Source organism: Procambarus clarkii, chromosome 64, assembly GCF_040958095.1.
Source record: "Procambarus clarkii isolate CNS0578487 chromosome 64, FALCON_Pclarkii_2.0, whole genome shotgun sequence".
Lineage (NCBI taxonomy): Eukaryota > Metazoa > Arthropoda > Malacostraca > Decapoda > Cambaridae > Procambarus > Procambarus clarkii.
Window position 1 is genome coordinate 5305152 of NC_091213.1, and position 17001 is coordinate 5322152.

The following is a 17001-nucleotide window of genomic DNA, read 5'->3' on the forward strand; positions in this document are numbered from 1 at the left end:
CAAACCCCACCAGGACCCCCCAAACCTCCCCCTGACCCCCCCAAACCCCCCTAGGACCCCCCAAACCTCATCAGAACTCCACCCGGACCCCGCCCCCCCCAAACCCCACCCGGACCCCCCCCCAAACCGTACCCGTATTCCCCCCCCCCCCCCCCCTCCCCACTCGGACCCCCCCCCCCAACCCTACCTGGATCCCCCCCTCAAACCCCACCTGGACCCCCCTCAAACCCCACCTGGACCCCCCCAAACCGTACCCATATTCCCCCCCCATCCCCACCCGGACCCCCCCCCCCAAACCCCACCTGGACCCTTCCCAAACCCCACCCGTATTCCCCCCACACCCCACCTGGACCCCAAACCCCAACCGTATTCCCCCACACCCCACCTGGACCCCCCCTCCCCACCCGTATTCCCCCCACACCCCACCTGGACCCCCCCCCCCAACCCCAACCGTATTCCCCCCACACCCCACCTGGATCCCCAAACCCCACCCGTATTCCCCCCCATTCCCCACCTGGACCCCCCCCAAACCCCACCCGTATTCCCCCCATTCCCCACCTGGAACCCCCCCCCCTAAACCCCACCCGGACCGCCCTCCCCCTCCCATCCGCTGCGGCACTTAACACGCACGCTTGTCTCCTCTAATATCCAGGGAACATAAGCCAAGGATTTAGACCAAAAATATTCATTCCTTACCTGTTACAATATTCCGGGCCGGCACCCATGAGAAGTATAAATATAATCTTGGTTAAGATGGCGCCGTGACTGATAGTGTCAAGTTGTCTTGCTAAACCAGTCCAGAGAACTGTGCTCACAATAACATCGGAAATGTTGACCCACGTGCTCATAAGACAAGCTTTCCACACTGAACAGTGTCCCACCAAGTGTATGTAATATGTATAATACATACATGTATACATTAATGTATATAATGCTGCTCGATCTCGGTAAGAACCACAGAATCTCCTGACCTGAATATTAATTAAAGGTTTATAATTATGTTTCCTCAGCTCACGGCCGAGTTTTGAAAGGCGCCCGGAGCTGTGGACGGAGGAAGCGAGTTATTACCAAAGGCAGGCACCAAGCCGGGAAGGTTATGTAGCACCTTAAACACAACCAGCAAACTCTACATGTTTAGTGAAAAGGTTTTGTATTTATGTTGCAAAGACAACCTCGACTATAGTTGGGACGAAACGTCGTCGCCTACGACGTCTCTTCAATTTCTAGTGTGTGGTTTCGTCAACATTTTTCAGTCATGTTATTATGACTCGTCACATGTAACCTAAACTAACCTAACCTTCCTACGCCTAATATAGTACATATAGTGAAAAATGAGTTCCCAATTGGCCTCTTCATTAACCTGCGAAAGGCCTTTGATACTGTAAACTGTAACTACCTCTTGCTTAAACTTCATCATTGTGGAATCCGAGGCATTCTCTGAACTGCATTCGATCCTATCTTAATGACAGACACCAATATGTAGCCATCAATAACAATGGTAGAGTGGGGGAGGTTAACTATGAGTGCCACAAGGTAGCAGCTGAAGACCTCTCCTGTTTCTTAAATTAAGAGACATTTGGCAAATCACTGATGTATATAACATTCTTTAACCTATACTATTTGCGGACGATACTACAGTATCTTCATCTCTCGAGACCCCAATCTCCACACACTAAATAATGTTGTAAATAATGAATTATAAAGTCTGTTCATGGCTGTCAATAAACAAACTCATACTAAACATAGAAAAGAACTGCTATATTTTATTTGGAAGTACTGTAAATCAAACCAAATTCAGCCCACAGATAGACAATGTTGTCCATCATTTTTAATGCTAATGTTATTTCCTTGGGCTATACATAGACTAAACTTTAACACCCACATACAACACAGCCCCCCAAAAAAGGTTCAAAAACTGTCGGTATACTCTCTAAAATCAGATATGTTCCTGATTTTTGTTTATGAAAGGAGAGCAGAGCTTTCCTTTTGAGAGAGCTCTGCTCTCCTTTCATTATACTACTTGCTAATCTATCCTAATCTTACATATGGTATCTATGCATGGAGTTCAACCACTGCTCTTTGTTTCTCTTGCTCCACTGCTTTAATTCTATACATCAATTACTGTACTCTCCACCACACTGTTTACATATCCCTCACTTTATTCTCTTCCTCATTGTACACACTCGCTAAGTTCCCTCTTCTTGATGGGTGCAATGAAGGATGAATAGACTGGCAGGACAAATAGGAAGTGGGGGCTAATGAAGGGCACGGAAGAGTGGACAAATCTAGAAAAGAATTAACTCTCCTATGTGCTAAAACTGCAGAAAATTTTAAATTTACCCGGTGACAAGATCATAACGATTAGTGTGTGTGGATAGATATCCATTGGGTGTGCTGGGGTTCGAGGGTGGTTAGTCTGCACTAGTACTGTATGGGCGAACTCATATTACCATTGTTCATGTCTGGCATCTCTGTTGAAAATGGGGAGTACCACTAGGAACAAGATACTCTGTGCCAGCTTTGGTTCTCCCCAATCGCATGGCTTTCCTTGGTAATGACACGACTTGATAATGGTGCAGGATGGACTGAAACATTTTTTATCATCTGATGTGTAATTTGGTCATCATGGCTTTCCTCCTGCCACTGACACAGCAAGTTATATTGATAAGTACAAGCTTTATATAATTATATTTATACAAGCTTATCAGCAAGCTTTATGATAAGTACCATAAATGCCCATATAAGTACCATTCATATGCCAATATAGGTACCATACAAATGCCTTTATAAGTAGCATACATATGCCCATATACGCACCATGCATAGTAGTCTCTAAATACATGAGGAATATTGATATAATGTTATTTTGATTATCCATTTATTATTTAGCTCATTTTGATTATTATTACATTTTTTAAAATTCATTTTCCTTAGTAATTTGTTGAGAAAACACGATGATAGGTTTGACATTTGAGGTGGCTGTATCTCAGTAAATATGGCTGTATAGGCGTTAATATTTAAAATTAGCAAAGAAAGCCTTTACAGAAAGAAAGGTAAATTGCTGTGGTAAACACAATGGTACCATTTTCAAAACGATTCTATGGCTGGTTTTGATTTTGAGTTTTGTGAAAAATGACGATTTCGCCAGAGCTCGGATTCTTTGCAGGCGGCGGGCTGTATGTACCCCATGTACAGGTCTTCGTCCACTGGTCAAGTTTTTATTACTTGATTTAATCATTGTCTATCTTCTATATCTATAAAATACGGATGACTGTCTGTGTAAGGTAAAAGGTACGTAAGTACCATAGAGGTACATAAGTACCAAACACACACCCATAAAGGTACCATACTCAATCCCATATAAGTGTCATACATATGCCCATATAAGAACAATACATATGCCCATTGAGGTACCATACAGAAGCTCTTATAAGTAACATACATATGCCCAAAAAGGTACCATACTTATGCCCTTATAAGAACAATACATATGTTCTTATAAGTATCATACATATACCCTTATAACTACCATACATATGCCCTTATAAGTACCATAAATGCCCATATAAGTACCATTCATATGCTAATATAGGTACCATACAAATGCCTTTATAAGTAGCATACATATGCCCATATACGCACCATGCATAGTAGTCTCTAAATACATGAGGAATATTGATATAATGTTATTTTGATTATCCATTTATTATTTAGCTCATTTTGATTATTATTACATTTTTTAAAATTCATTTTCCTTAGTAATTTGTTGAGAAAACACGATGATAGGTTTGACATTTGAGGTGGCTGTATCTCAGTAAATATGGCTGTATAGGCGTTAATATTTAAAATTAGCAAAGAAAGCCTTTACAGAAAGAAAGGTAAATTGCTGTGGTAAACACAATGGTACCATTTTCAAAACGATTCTATGGCTGGTTTTGATTTTGAGTTTTGTGAAAAATGACGATTTCGCCAGAGCTCGGATTCTTTGCAGGCGGCGGGCTGTATGTACCCCATGTACAGGTCTTCGTCCACTGGTCAAGTTTTTATTACTTGATTTAATCATTGTCTATCTTCTATATCTATAAAATACGGATGACTGTCTGTGTAAGGTAAAAGGTACGTAAGTACCATAGAGGTACATAAGTACCAAACACACACCCATAAAGGTACCATACTCAATCCCATATAAGTGTCATACATATGCCCATATAAGAACAATACATATGCCCATTGAGGTACCATACAGAAGCTCTTATAAGTAACATACATATGCCCAAAAAGGTACCATACTTATGCCCTTATAAGAACAATACATATGTTCTTATAAGTATCATACATATACCCTTATAACTACCATACATATGCCCTTATAAGTACCATAAATGCCCATATAAGTACCATTCATATGCTAATATAGGTACCATACAAATGCCTTTATAAGTAGCATACATATGCCCATATACGCACCATGCATAGTAGTCTCTAAATACATGAGGAATATTGATATAATGTTATTTTGATTATCCATTTATTATTTAGCTCATTTTGATTATTATTACATTTTTTAAAATTCATTTTCCTTAGTAATTTGTTGAGAAAACACGATGATAGGTTTGACATTTGAGGTGGCTGTATCTCAGTAAATATGGCTGTATAGGCGTTAATATTTAAAATTAGCAAAGAAAGCCTTTACAGAAAGAAAGGTAAATTGCTGTGGTAAACACAATGGTACCATTTTCAAAACGATTCTATGGCTGGTTTTGATTTTGAGTTTTGTGAAAAATGACGATTTCGCCAGAGCTCGGATTCTTTGCAGGCGGCGGGCTGTATGTACCCCATGTACAGGTCTTCGTCCACTGGTCAAGTTTTTATTACTTGATTTAATCATTGTCTATCTTCTATATCTATAAAATACGGATGACTGTCTGTGTAAGGTAAAAGGTACGTAAGTACCATAGAGGTACATAAGTACCAAACACACACCCATAAAGGTACCATACTCAATCCCATATAAGTGTCATACATATGCCCATATAAGAACAATACATATGCCCATTGAGGTACCATACAGAAGCTCTTATAAGTAACATACATATGCCCAAAAAGGTACCATACTTATGCCCTTATAAGAACAATACATATGTTCTTATAAGTATCATACATATACCCTTATAACTACCATACATATGCCCTTATAAGTACCATAAATGCCCATATAAGTACCATTCATATGCTAATATAGGTACCATACAAATGCCTTTATAAGTAGCATACATATGCCCATATACGCACCATGCATAGTAGTCTCTAAATACATGAGGAATATTGATATAATGTTATTTTGATTATCCATTTATTATTTAGCTCATTTTGATTATTATTACATTTTTTAAAATTCATTTTCCTTAGTAATTTGTTGAGAAAACACGATGATAGGTTTGACATTTGAGGTGGCTGTATCTCAGTAAATATGGCTGTATAGGCGTTAATATTTAAAATTAGCAAAGAAAGCCTTTACAGAAAGAAAGGTAAATTGCTGTGGTAAACACAATGGTACCATTTTCAAAACGATTCTATGGCTGGTTTTGATTTTGAGTTTTGTGAAAAATGACGATTTCGCCAGAGCTCGGATTCTTTGCAGGCGGCGGGCTGTATGTACCCCATGTACAGGTCTTCGTCCACTGGTCAAGTTTTTATTACTTGATTTAATCATTGTCTATCTTCTATATCTATAAAATACGGATGACTGTCTGTGTAAGGTAAAAGGTACGTAAGTACCATAGAGGTACATAAGTACCAAACACACACCCATAAAGGTACCATACTCAATCCCATATAAGTGTCATACATATGCCCATATAAGAACAATACATATGCCCATTGAGGTACCATACAGAAGCTCTTATAAGTAACATACATATGCCCAAAAAGGTACCATACTTATGCCCTTATAAGAACAATACATATGTTCTTATAAGTATCATACATATACCCTTATAACTACCATACATATGCCCTTATAAGTACCATAAATGCCCATATAAGTACCATTCATATGCTAATATAGGTACCATACAAATGCCTTTATAAGTAGCATACATATGCCCATATACGCACCATGCATAGTAGTCTCTAAATACATGAGGAATATTGATATAATGTTATTTTGATTATCCATTTATTATTTAGCTCATTTTGATTATTATTACATTTTTTAAAATTCATTTTCCTTAGTAATTTGTTGAGAAAACACGATGATAGGTTTGACATTTGAGGTGGCTGTATCTCAGTAAATATGGCTGTATAGGCGTTAATATTTAAAATTAGCAAAGAAAGCCTTTACAGAAAGAAAGGTAAATTGCTGTGGTAAACACAATGGTACCATTTTCAAAACGATTCTATGGCTGGTTTTGATTTTGAGTTTTGTGAAAAATGACGATTTCGCCAGAGCTCGGATTCTTTGCAGGCGGCGGGCTGTATGTACCCCATGTACAGGTCTTCGTCCACTGGTCAAGTTTTTATTACTTGATTTAATCATTGTCTATCTTCTATATCTATAAAATACGGATGACTGTCTGTGTAAGGTAAAAGGTACGTAAGTACCATAGAGGTACATAAGTACCAAACACACACCCATAAAGGTACCATACTCAATCCCATATAAGTGTCATACATATGCCCATATAAGAACAATACATATGCCCATTGAGGTACCATACAGAAGCTCTTATAAGTAACATACATATGCCCAAAAAGGTACCATACTTATGCCCTTATAAGAACAATACATATGTTCTTATAAGTATCATACATATACCCTTATAACTACCATACATATGCCCTTATAAGTACCATAAATGCCCATATAAGTACCATTCATATGCTAATATAGGTACCATACAAATGCCTTTATAAGTAGCATACATATGCCCATATACGCACCATGCATAGTAGTCTCTAAATACATGAGGAATATTGATATAATGTTATTTTGATTATCCATTTATTATTTAGCTCATTTTGATTATTATTACATTTTTTAAAATTCATTTTCCTTAGTAATTTGTTGAGAAAACACGATGATAGGTTTGACATTTGAGGTGGCTGTATCTCAGTAAATATGGCTGTATAGGCGTTAATATTTAAAATTAGCAAAGAAAGCCTTTACAGAAAGAAAGGTAAATTGCTGTGGTAAACACAATGGTACCATTTTCAAAACGATTCTATGGCTGGTTTTGATTTTGAGTTTTGTGAAAAATGACGATTTCGCCAGAGCTCGGATTCTTTGCAGGCGGCGGGCTGTATGTACCCCATGTACAGGTCTTCGTCCACTGGTCAAGTTTTTATTACTTGATTTAATCATTGTCTATCTTCTATATCTATAAAATACGGATGACTGTCTGTGTAAGGTAAAAGGTACGTAAGTACCATAGAGGTACATAAGTACCAAACACACACCCATAAAGGTACCATACTCAATCCCATATAAGTGTCATACATATGCCCATATAAGAACAATACATATGCCCATTGAGGTACCATACAGAAGCTCTTATAAGTAACATACATATGTCCAAAAAGGTACCATACTTATGCCCTTATAAGAACAATACATATGTTCTTATAAGTATCATACATATACCCTTATAACTACCATACATATGCCCTTATAAGTACCATAAATGCCCATATAAGTACCATTCATATGCTAATATAGGTACCATACAAATGCCTTTATAAGTAGCATACATATGCCCATATACGCACCATGCATAGTAGTCTCTAAATACATGAGGAATATTGATATAATGTTATTTTGATTATCCATTTATTATTTAGCTCATTTTGATTATTATTACATTTTTTAAAATTCATTTTCCTTAGTAATTTGTTGAGAAAACACGATGATAGGTTTGACATTTGAGGTGGCTGTATCTCAGTAAATATGGCTGTATAGGCGTTAATATTTAAAATTAGCAAAGAAAGCCTTTACAGAAAGAAAGGTAAATTGCTGTGGTAAACACAATGGTACCATTTTCAAAACGATTCTATGGCTGGTTTTGATTTTGAGTTTTGTGAAAAATGACGATTTCGCCAGAGCTCGGATTCTTTGCAGGCGGCGGGCTGTATGTACCCCATGTACAGGTCTTCGTCCACTGGTCAAGTTTTTATTACTTGATTTAATCATTGTCTATCTTCTATATCTATAAAATACGGATGACTGTCTGTGTAAGGTAAAAGGTACGTAAGTACCATAGAGGTACATAAGTACCAAACACACACCCATAAAGGTACCATACTCAATCCCATATAAGTGTCATACATATGCCCATATAAGAACAATACATATGCCCATTGAGGTACCATACAGAAGCTCTTATAAGTAACATACATATGCCCAAAAAGGTACCATACTTATGCCCTTATAAGAACAATACATATGTTCTTATAAGTATCATACATATACCCTTATAACTACCATACATATGCCCTTATAAGTACCATAAATGCCCATATAAGTACCATTCATATGCTAATATAGGTACCATACAAATGCCTTTATAAGTAGCATACATATGCCCATATACGCACCATGCATAGTAGTCTCTAAATACATGAGGAATATTGATATAATGTTATTTTGATTATCCATTTATTATTTAGCTCATTTTGATTATTATTACATTTTTTAAAATTCATTTTCCTTAGTAATTTGTTGAGAAAACACGATGATAGGTTTGACATTTGAGGTGGCTGTATCTCAGTAAATATGGCTGTATAGGCGTTAATATTTAAAATTAGCAAAGAAAGCCTTTACAGAAAGAAAGGTAAATTGCTGTGGTAAACACAATGGTACCATTTTCAAAACGATTCTATGGCTGGTTTTGATTTTGAGTTTTGTGAAAAATGACGATTTCGCCAGAGCTCGGATTCTTTGCAGGCGGCGGGCTGTATGTACCCCATGTACAGGTCTTCGTCCACTGGTCAAGTTTTTATTACTTGATTTAATCATTGTCTATCTTCTATATCTATAAAATACGGATGACTGTCTGTGTAAGGTAAAAGGTACGTAAGTACCATAGAGGTACATAAGTACCAAACACACACCCATAAAGGTACCATACTCAATCCCATATAAGTGTCATACATATGCCCATATAAGAACAATACATATGCCCATTGAGGTACCATACAGAAGCTCTTATAAGTAACATACATATGCCCAAAAAGGTACCATACTTATGCCCTTATAAGAACAATACATATGTTCTTATAAGTATCATACATATACCCTTATAACTACCATACATATGCCCTTATAAGTACCATAAATGCCCATATAAGTACCATTCATATGCTAATATAGGTACCATACAAATGCCTTTATAAGTAGCATACATATGCCCATATACGCACCATGCATAGTAGTCTCTAAATACATGAGGAATATTGATATAATGTTATTTTGATTATCCATTTATTATTTAGCTCATTTTGATTATTATTACATTTTTTAAAATTCATTTTCCTTAGTAATTTGTTGAGAAAACACGATGATAGGTTTGACATTTGAGGTGGCTGTATCTCAGTAAATATGGCTGTATAGGCGTTAATATTTAAAATTAGCAAAGAAAGCCTTTACAGAAAGAAAGGTAAATTGCTGTGGTAAACACAATGGTACCATTTTCAAAACGATTCTATGGCTGGTTTTGATTTTGAGTTTTGTGAAAAATGACGATTTCGCCAGAGCTCGGATTCTTTGCAGGCGGCGGGCTGTATGTACCCCATGTACAGGTCTTCGTCCACTGGTCAAGTTTTTATTACTTGATTTAATCATTGTCTATCTTCTATATCTATAAAATACGGATGACTGTCTGTGTAAGGTAAAAGGTACGTAAGTACCATAGAGGTACATAAGTACCAAACACACACCCATAAAGGTACCATACTCAATCCCATATAAGTGTCATACATATGCCCATATAAGAACAATACATATGCCCATTGAGGTACCATACAGAAGCTCTTATAAGTAACATACATATGCCCAAAAAGGTACCATACTTATGCCCTTATAAGAACAATACATATGTTCTTATAAGTATCATACATATACCCTTATAACTACCATACATATGCCCTTATAAGTACCATAAATGCCCATATAAGTACCATTCATATGCTAATATAGGTACCATACAAATGCCTTTATAAGTAGCATACATATGCCCATATACGCACCATGCATAGTAGTCTCTAAATACATGAGGAATATTGATATAATGTTATTTTGATTATCCATTTATTATTTAGCTCATTTTGATTATTATTACATTTTTTAAAATTCATTTTCCTTAGTAATTTGTTGAGAAAACACGATGATAGGTTTGACATTTGAGGTGGCTGTATCTCAGTAAATATGGCTGTATAGGCGTTAATATTTAAAATTAGCAAAGAAAGCCTTTACAGAAAGAAAGGTAAATTGCTGTGGTAAACACAATGGTACCATTTTCAAAACGATTCTATGGCTGGTTTTGATTTTGAGTTTTGTGAAAAATGACGATTTCGCCAGAGCTCGGATTCTTTGCAGGCGGCGGGCTGTATGTACCCCATGTACAGGTCTTCGTCCACTGGTCAAGTTTTTATTACTTGATTTAATCATTGTCTATCTTCTATATCTATAAAATACGGATGACTGTCTGTGTAAGGTAAAAGGTACGTAAGTACCATAGAGGTACATAAGTACCAAACACACACCCATAAAGGTACCATACTCAATCCCATATAAGTGTCATACATATGCCCATATAAGAACAATACATATGCCCATTGAGGTACCATACAGAAGCTCTTATAAGTAACATACATATGCCCAAAAAGGTACCATACTTATGCCCTTATAAGAACAATACATATGTTCTTATAAGTATCATACATATACCCTTATAACTACCATACATATGCCCTTATAAGTACCATAAATGCCCATATAAGTACCATTCATATGCTAATATAGGTACCATACAAATGCCTTTATAAGTAGCATACATATGCCCATATACGCACCATGCATAGTAGTCTCTAAATACATGAGGAATATTGATATAATGTTATTTTGATTATCCATTTATTATTTAGCTCATTTTGATTATTATTACATTTTTTAAAATTCATTTTCCTTAGTAATTTGTTGAGAAAACACGATGATAGGTTTGACATTTGAGGTGGCTGTATCTCAGTAAATATGGCTGTATAGGCGTTAATATTTAAAATTAGCAAAGAAAGCCTTTACAGAAAGAAAGGTAAATTGCTGTGGTAAACACAATGGTACCATTTTCAAAACGATTCTATGGCTGGTTTTGATTTTGAGTTTTGTGAAAAATGACGATTTCGCCAGAGCTCGGATTCTTTGCAGGCGGCGGGCTGTATGTACCCCATGTACAGGTCTTCGTCCACTGGTCAAGTTTTTATTACTTGATTTAATCATTGTCTATCTTCTATATCTATAAAATACGGATGACTGTCTGTGTAAGGTAAAAGGTACGTAAGTACCATAGAGGTACATAAGTACCAAACACACACCCATAAAGGTACCATACTCAATCCCATATAAGTGTCATACATATGCCCATATAAGAACAATACATATGCCCATTGAGGTACCATACAGAAGCTCTTATAAGTAACATACATATGCCCAAAAAGGTACCATACTTATGCCCTTATAAGAACAATACATATGTTCTTATAAGTATCATACATATACCCTTATAACTACCATACATATGCCCTTATAAGTACCATAAATGCCCATATAAGTACCATTCATATGCTAATATAGGTACCATACAAATGCCTTTATAAGTAGCATACATATGCCCATATACGCACCATGCATAGTAGTCTCTAAATACATGAGGAATATTGATATAATGTTATTTTGATTATCCATTTATTATTTAGCTCATTTTGATTATTATTACATTTTTTAAAATTCATTTTCCTTAGTAATTTGTTGAGAAAACACGATGATAGGTTTGACATTTGAGGTGGCTGTATCTCAGTAAATATGGCTGTATAGGCGTTAATATTTAAAATTAGCAAAGAAAGCCTTTACAGAAAGAAAGGTAAATTGCTGTGGTAAACACAATGGTACCATTTTCAAAACGATTCTATGGCTGGTTTTGATTTTGAGTTTTGTGAAAAATGACGATTTCGCCAGAGCTCGGATTCTTTGCAGGCGGCGGGCTGTATGTACCCCATGTACAGGTCTTCGTCCACTGGTCAAGTTTTTATTACTTGATTTAATCATTGTCTATCTTCTATATCTATAAAATACGGATGACTGTCTGTGTAAGGTAAAAGGTACGTAAGTACCATAGAGGTACATAAGTACCAAACACACACCCATAAAGGTACCATACTCAATCCCATATAAGTGTCATACATATGCCCATATAAGAACAATACATATGCCCATTGAGGTACCATACAGAAGCTCTTATAAGTAACATACATATGCCCAAAAAGGTACCATACTTATGCCCTTATAAGAACAATACATATGTTCTTATAAGTATCATACATATACCCTTATAACTACCATACATATGCCCTTATAAGTACCATAAATGCCCATATAAGTACCATTCATATGCTAATATAGGTACCATACAAATGCCTTTATAAGTAGCATACATATGCCCATATACGCACCATGCATAGTAGTCTCTAAATACATGAGGAATATTGATATAATGTTATTTTGATTATCCATTTATTATTTAGCTCATTTTGATTATTATTACATTTTTTAAAATTCATTTTCCTTAGTAATTTGTTGAGAAAACACGATGATAGGTTTGACATTTGAGGTGGCTGTATCTCAGTAAATATGGCTGTATAGGCGTTAATATTTAAAATTAGCAAAGAAAGCCTTTACAGAAAGAAAGGTAAATTGCTGTGGTAAACACAATGGTACCATTTTCAAAACGATTCTATGGCTGGTTTTGATTTTGAGTTTTGTGAAAAATGACGATTTCGCCAGAGCTCGGATTCTTTGCAGGCGGCGGGCTGTATGTACCCCATGTACAGGTCTTCGTCCACTGGTCAAGTTTTTATTACTTGATTTAATCATTGTCTATCTTCTATATCTATAAAATACGGATGACTGTCTGTGTAAGGTAAAAGGTACGTAAGTACCATAGAGGTACATAAGTACCAAACACACACCCATAAAGGTACCATACTCAATCCCATATAAGTGTCATACATATGCCCATATAAGAACAATACATATGCCCATTGAGGTACCATACAGAAGCTCTTATAAGTAACATACATATGCCCAAAAAGGTACCATACTTATGCCCTTATAAGAACAATACATATGTTCTTATAAGTATCATACATATACCCTTATAACTACCATACATATGCCCTTATAAGTACCATAAATGCCCATATAAGTACCATTCATATGCTAATATAGGTACCATACAAATGCCTTTATAAGTAGCATACATATGCCCATATACGCACCATGCATAGTAGTCTCTAAATACATGAGGAATATTGATATAATGTTATTTTGATTATCCATTTATTATTTAGCTCATTTTGATTATTATTACATTTTTTAAAATTCATTTTCCTTAGTAATTTGTTGAGAAAACACGATGATAGGTTTGACATTTGAGGTGGCTGTATCTCAGTAAATATGGCTGTATAGGCGTTAATATTTAAAATTAGCAAAGAAAGCCTTTACAGAAAGAAAGGTAAATTGCTGTGGTAAACACAATGGTACCATTTTCAAAACGATTCTATGGCTGGTTTTGATTTTGAGTTTTGTGAAAAATGACGATTTCGCCAGAGCTCGGATTCTTTGCAGGCGGCGGGCTGTATGTACCCCATGTACAGGTCTTCGTCCACTGGTCAAGTTTTTATTACTTGATTTAATCATTGTCTATCTTCTATATCTATAAAATACGGATGACTGTCTGTGTAAGGTAAAAGGTACGTAAGTACCATAGAGGTACATAAGTACCAAACACACACCCATAAAGGTACCATACTCAATCCCATATAAGTGTCATACATATGCCCATATAAGAACAATACATATGCCCATTGAGGTACCATACAGAAGCTCTTATAAGTAACATACATATGCCCAAAAAGGTACCATACTTATGCCCTTATAAGAACAATACATATGTTCTTATAAGTATCATACATATACCCTTATAACTACCATACATATGCCCTTATAAGTACCATAAATGCCCATATAAGTACCATTCATATGCTAATATAGGTACCATACAAATGCCTTTATAAGTAGCATACATATGCCCATATACGCACCATGCATAGTAGTCTCTAAATACATGAGGAATATTGATATAATGTTATTTTGATTATCCATTTATTATTTAGCTCATTTTGATTATTATTACATTTTTTAAAATTCATTTTCCTTAGTAATTTGTTGAGAAAACACGATGATAGGTTTGACATTTGAGGTGGCTGTATCTCAGTAAATATGGCTGTATAGGCGTTAATATTTAAAATTAGCAAAGAAAGCCTTTACAGAAAGAAAGGTAAATTGCTGTGGTAAACACAATGGTACCATTTTCAAAACGATTCTATGGCTGGTTTTGATTTTGAGTTTTGTGAAAAATGACGATTTCGCCAGAGCTCGGATTCTTTGCAGGCGGCGGGCTGTATGTACCCCATGTACAGGTCTTCGTCCACTGGTCAAGTTTTTATTACTTGATTTAATCATTGTCTATCTTCTATATCTATAAAATACGGATGACTGTCTGTGTAAGGTAAAAGGTACGTAAGTACCATAGAGGTACATAAGTACCAAACACACACCCATAAAGGTACCATACTCAATCCCATATAAGTGTCATACATATGCCCATATAAGAACAATACATATGCCCATTGAGGTACCATACAGAAGCTCTTATAAGTAACATACATATGCCCAAAAAGGTACCATACTTATGCCCTTATAAGAACAATACATATGTTCTTATAAGTATCATACATATACCCTTATAACTACCATACATATGCCCTTATAAGTACCATAAATGCCCATATAAGTACCATTCATATGCTAATATAGGTACCATACAAATGCCTTTATAAGTAGCATACATATGCCCATATACGCACCATGCATAGTAGTCTCTAAATACATGAGGAATATTGATATAATGTTATTTTGATTATCCATTTATTATTTAGCTCATTTTGATTATTATTACATTTTTTAAAATTCATTTTCCTTAGTAATTTGTTGAGAAAACACGATGATAGGTTTGACATTTGAGGTGGCTGTATCTCAGTAAATATGGCTGTATAGGCGTTAATATTTAAAATTAGCAAAGAAAGCCTTTACAGAAAGAAAGGTAAATTGCTGTGGTAAACACAATGGTACCATTTTCAAAACGATTCTATGGCTGGTTTTGATTTTGAGTTTTGTGAAAAATGACGATTTCGCCAGAGCTCGGATTCTTTGCAGGCGGCGGGCTGTATGTACCCCATGTACAGGTCTTCGTCCACTGGTCAAGTTTTTATTACTTGATTTAATCATTGTCTATCTTCTATATCTATAAAATACGGATGACTGTCTGTGTAAGGTAAAAGGTACGTAAGTACCATAGAGGTACATAAGTACCAAACACACACCCATAAAGGTACCATACTCAATCCCATATAAGTGTCATACATATGCCCATATAAGAACAATACATATGCCCATTGAGGTACCATACAGAAGCTCTTATAAGTAACATACATATGCCCAAAAAGGTACCATACTTATGCCCTTATAAGAACAATACATATGTTCTTATAAGTATCATACATATACCCTTATAACTACCATACATATGCCCTTATAAGTACCATAAATGCCCATATAAGTACCATTCATATGCTAATATAGGTACCATACAAATGCCTTTATAAGTAGCATACATATGCCCATATACGCACCATGCATAGTAGTCTCTAAATACATGAGGAATATTGATATAATGTTATTTTGATTATCCATTTATTATTTAGCTCATTTTGATTATTATTACATTTTTTAAAATTCATTTTCCTTAGTAATTTGTTGAGAAAACACGATGATAGGTTTGACATTTGAGGTGGCTGTATCTCAGTAAATATGGCTGTATAGGCGTTAATATTTAAAATTAGCAAAGAAAGCCTTTACAGAAAGAAAGGTAAATTGCTGTGGTAAACACAATGGTACCATTTTCAAAACGATTCTATGGCTGGTTTTGATTTTGAGTTTTGTGAAAAATGACGATTTCGCCAGAGCTCGGATTCTTTGCAGGCGGCGGGCTGTATGTACCCCATGTACAGGTCTTCGTCCACTGGTCAAGTTTTTATTACTTGATTTAATCATTGTCTATCTTCTATATCTATAAAATACGGATGACTGTCTGTGTAAGGTAAAAGGTACGTAAGTACCATAGAGGTACATAAGTACCAAACACACACCCATAAAGGTACCATACTCAATCCCATATAAGTGTCATACATATGCCCATATAAGAACAATACATATGCCCATTGAGGTACCATACAGAAGCTCTTATAAGTAACATACATATGCCCAAAAAGGTACCATACTTATGCCCTTATAAGAACAATACATATGTTCTTATAAGTATCATACATATACCCTTATAACTACCATACATATGCCCTTATAAGTACCATAAATGCCCATATAAGTACCATTCATATGCTAATATAGGTACCATACAAATGCCTTTATAAGTAGCATACATATGCCCATATACGCACCATGCATAGTAGTCTCTAAATACATGAGGAATATTGATATAATGTTATTTTGATTATCCATTTATTATTTAGCTCATTTTGATTATTATTACATTTTTTAAAATTCATTTTCCTTAGTAATTTGTTGAGAAAACACGATGATAGGTTTGACATTTGAGG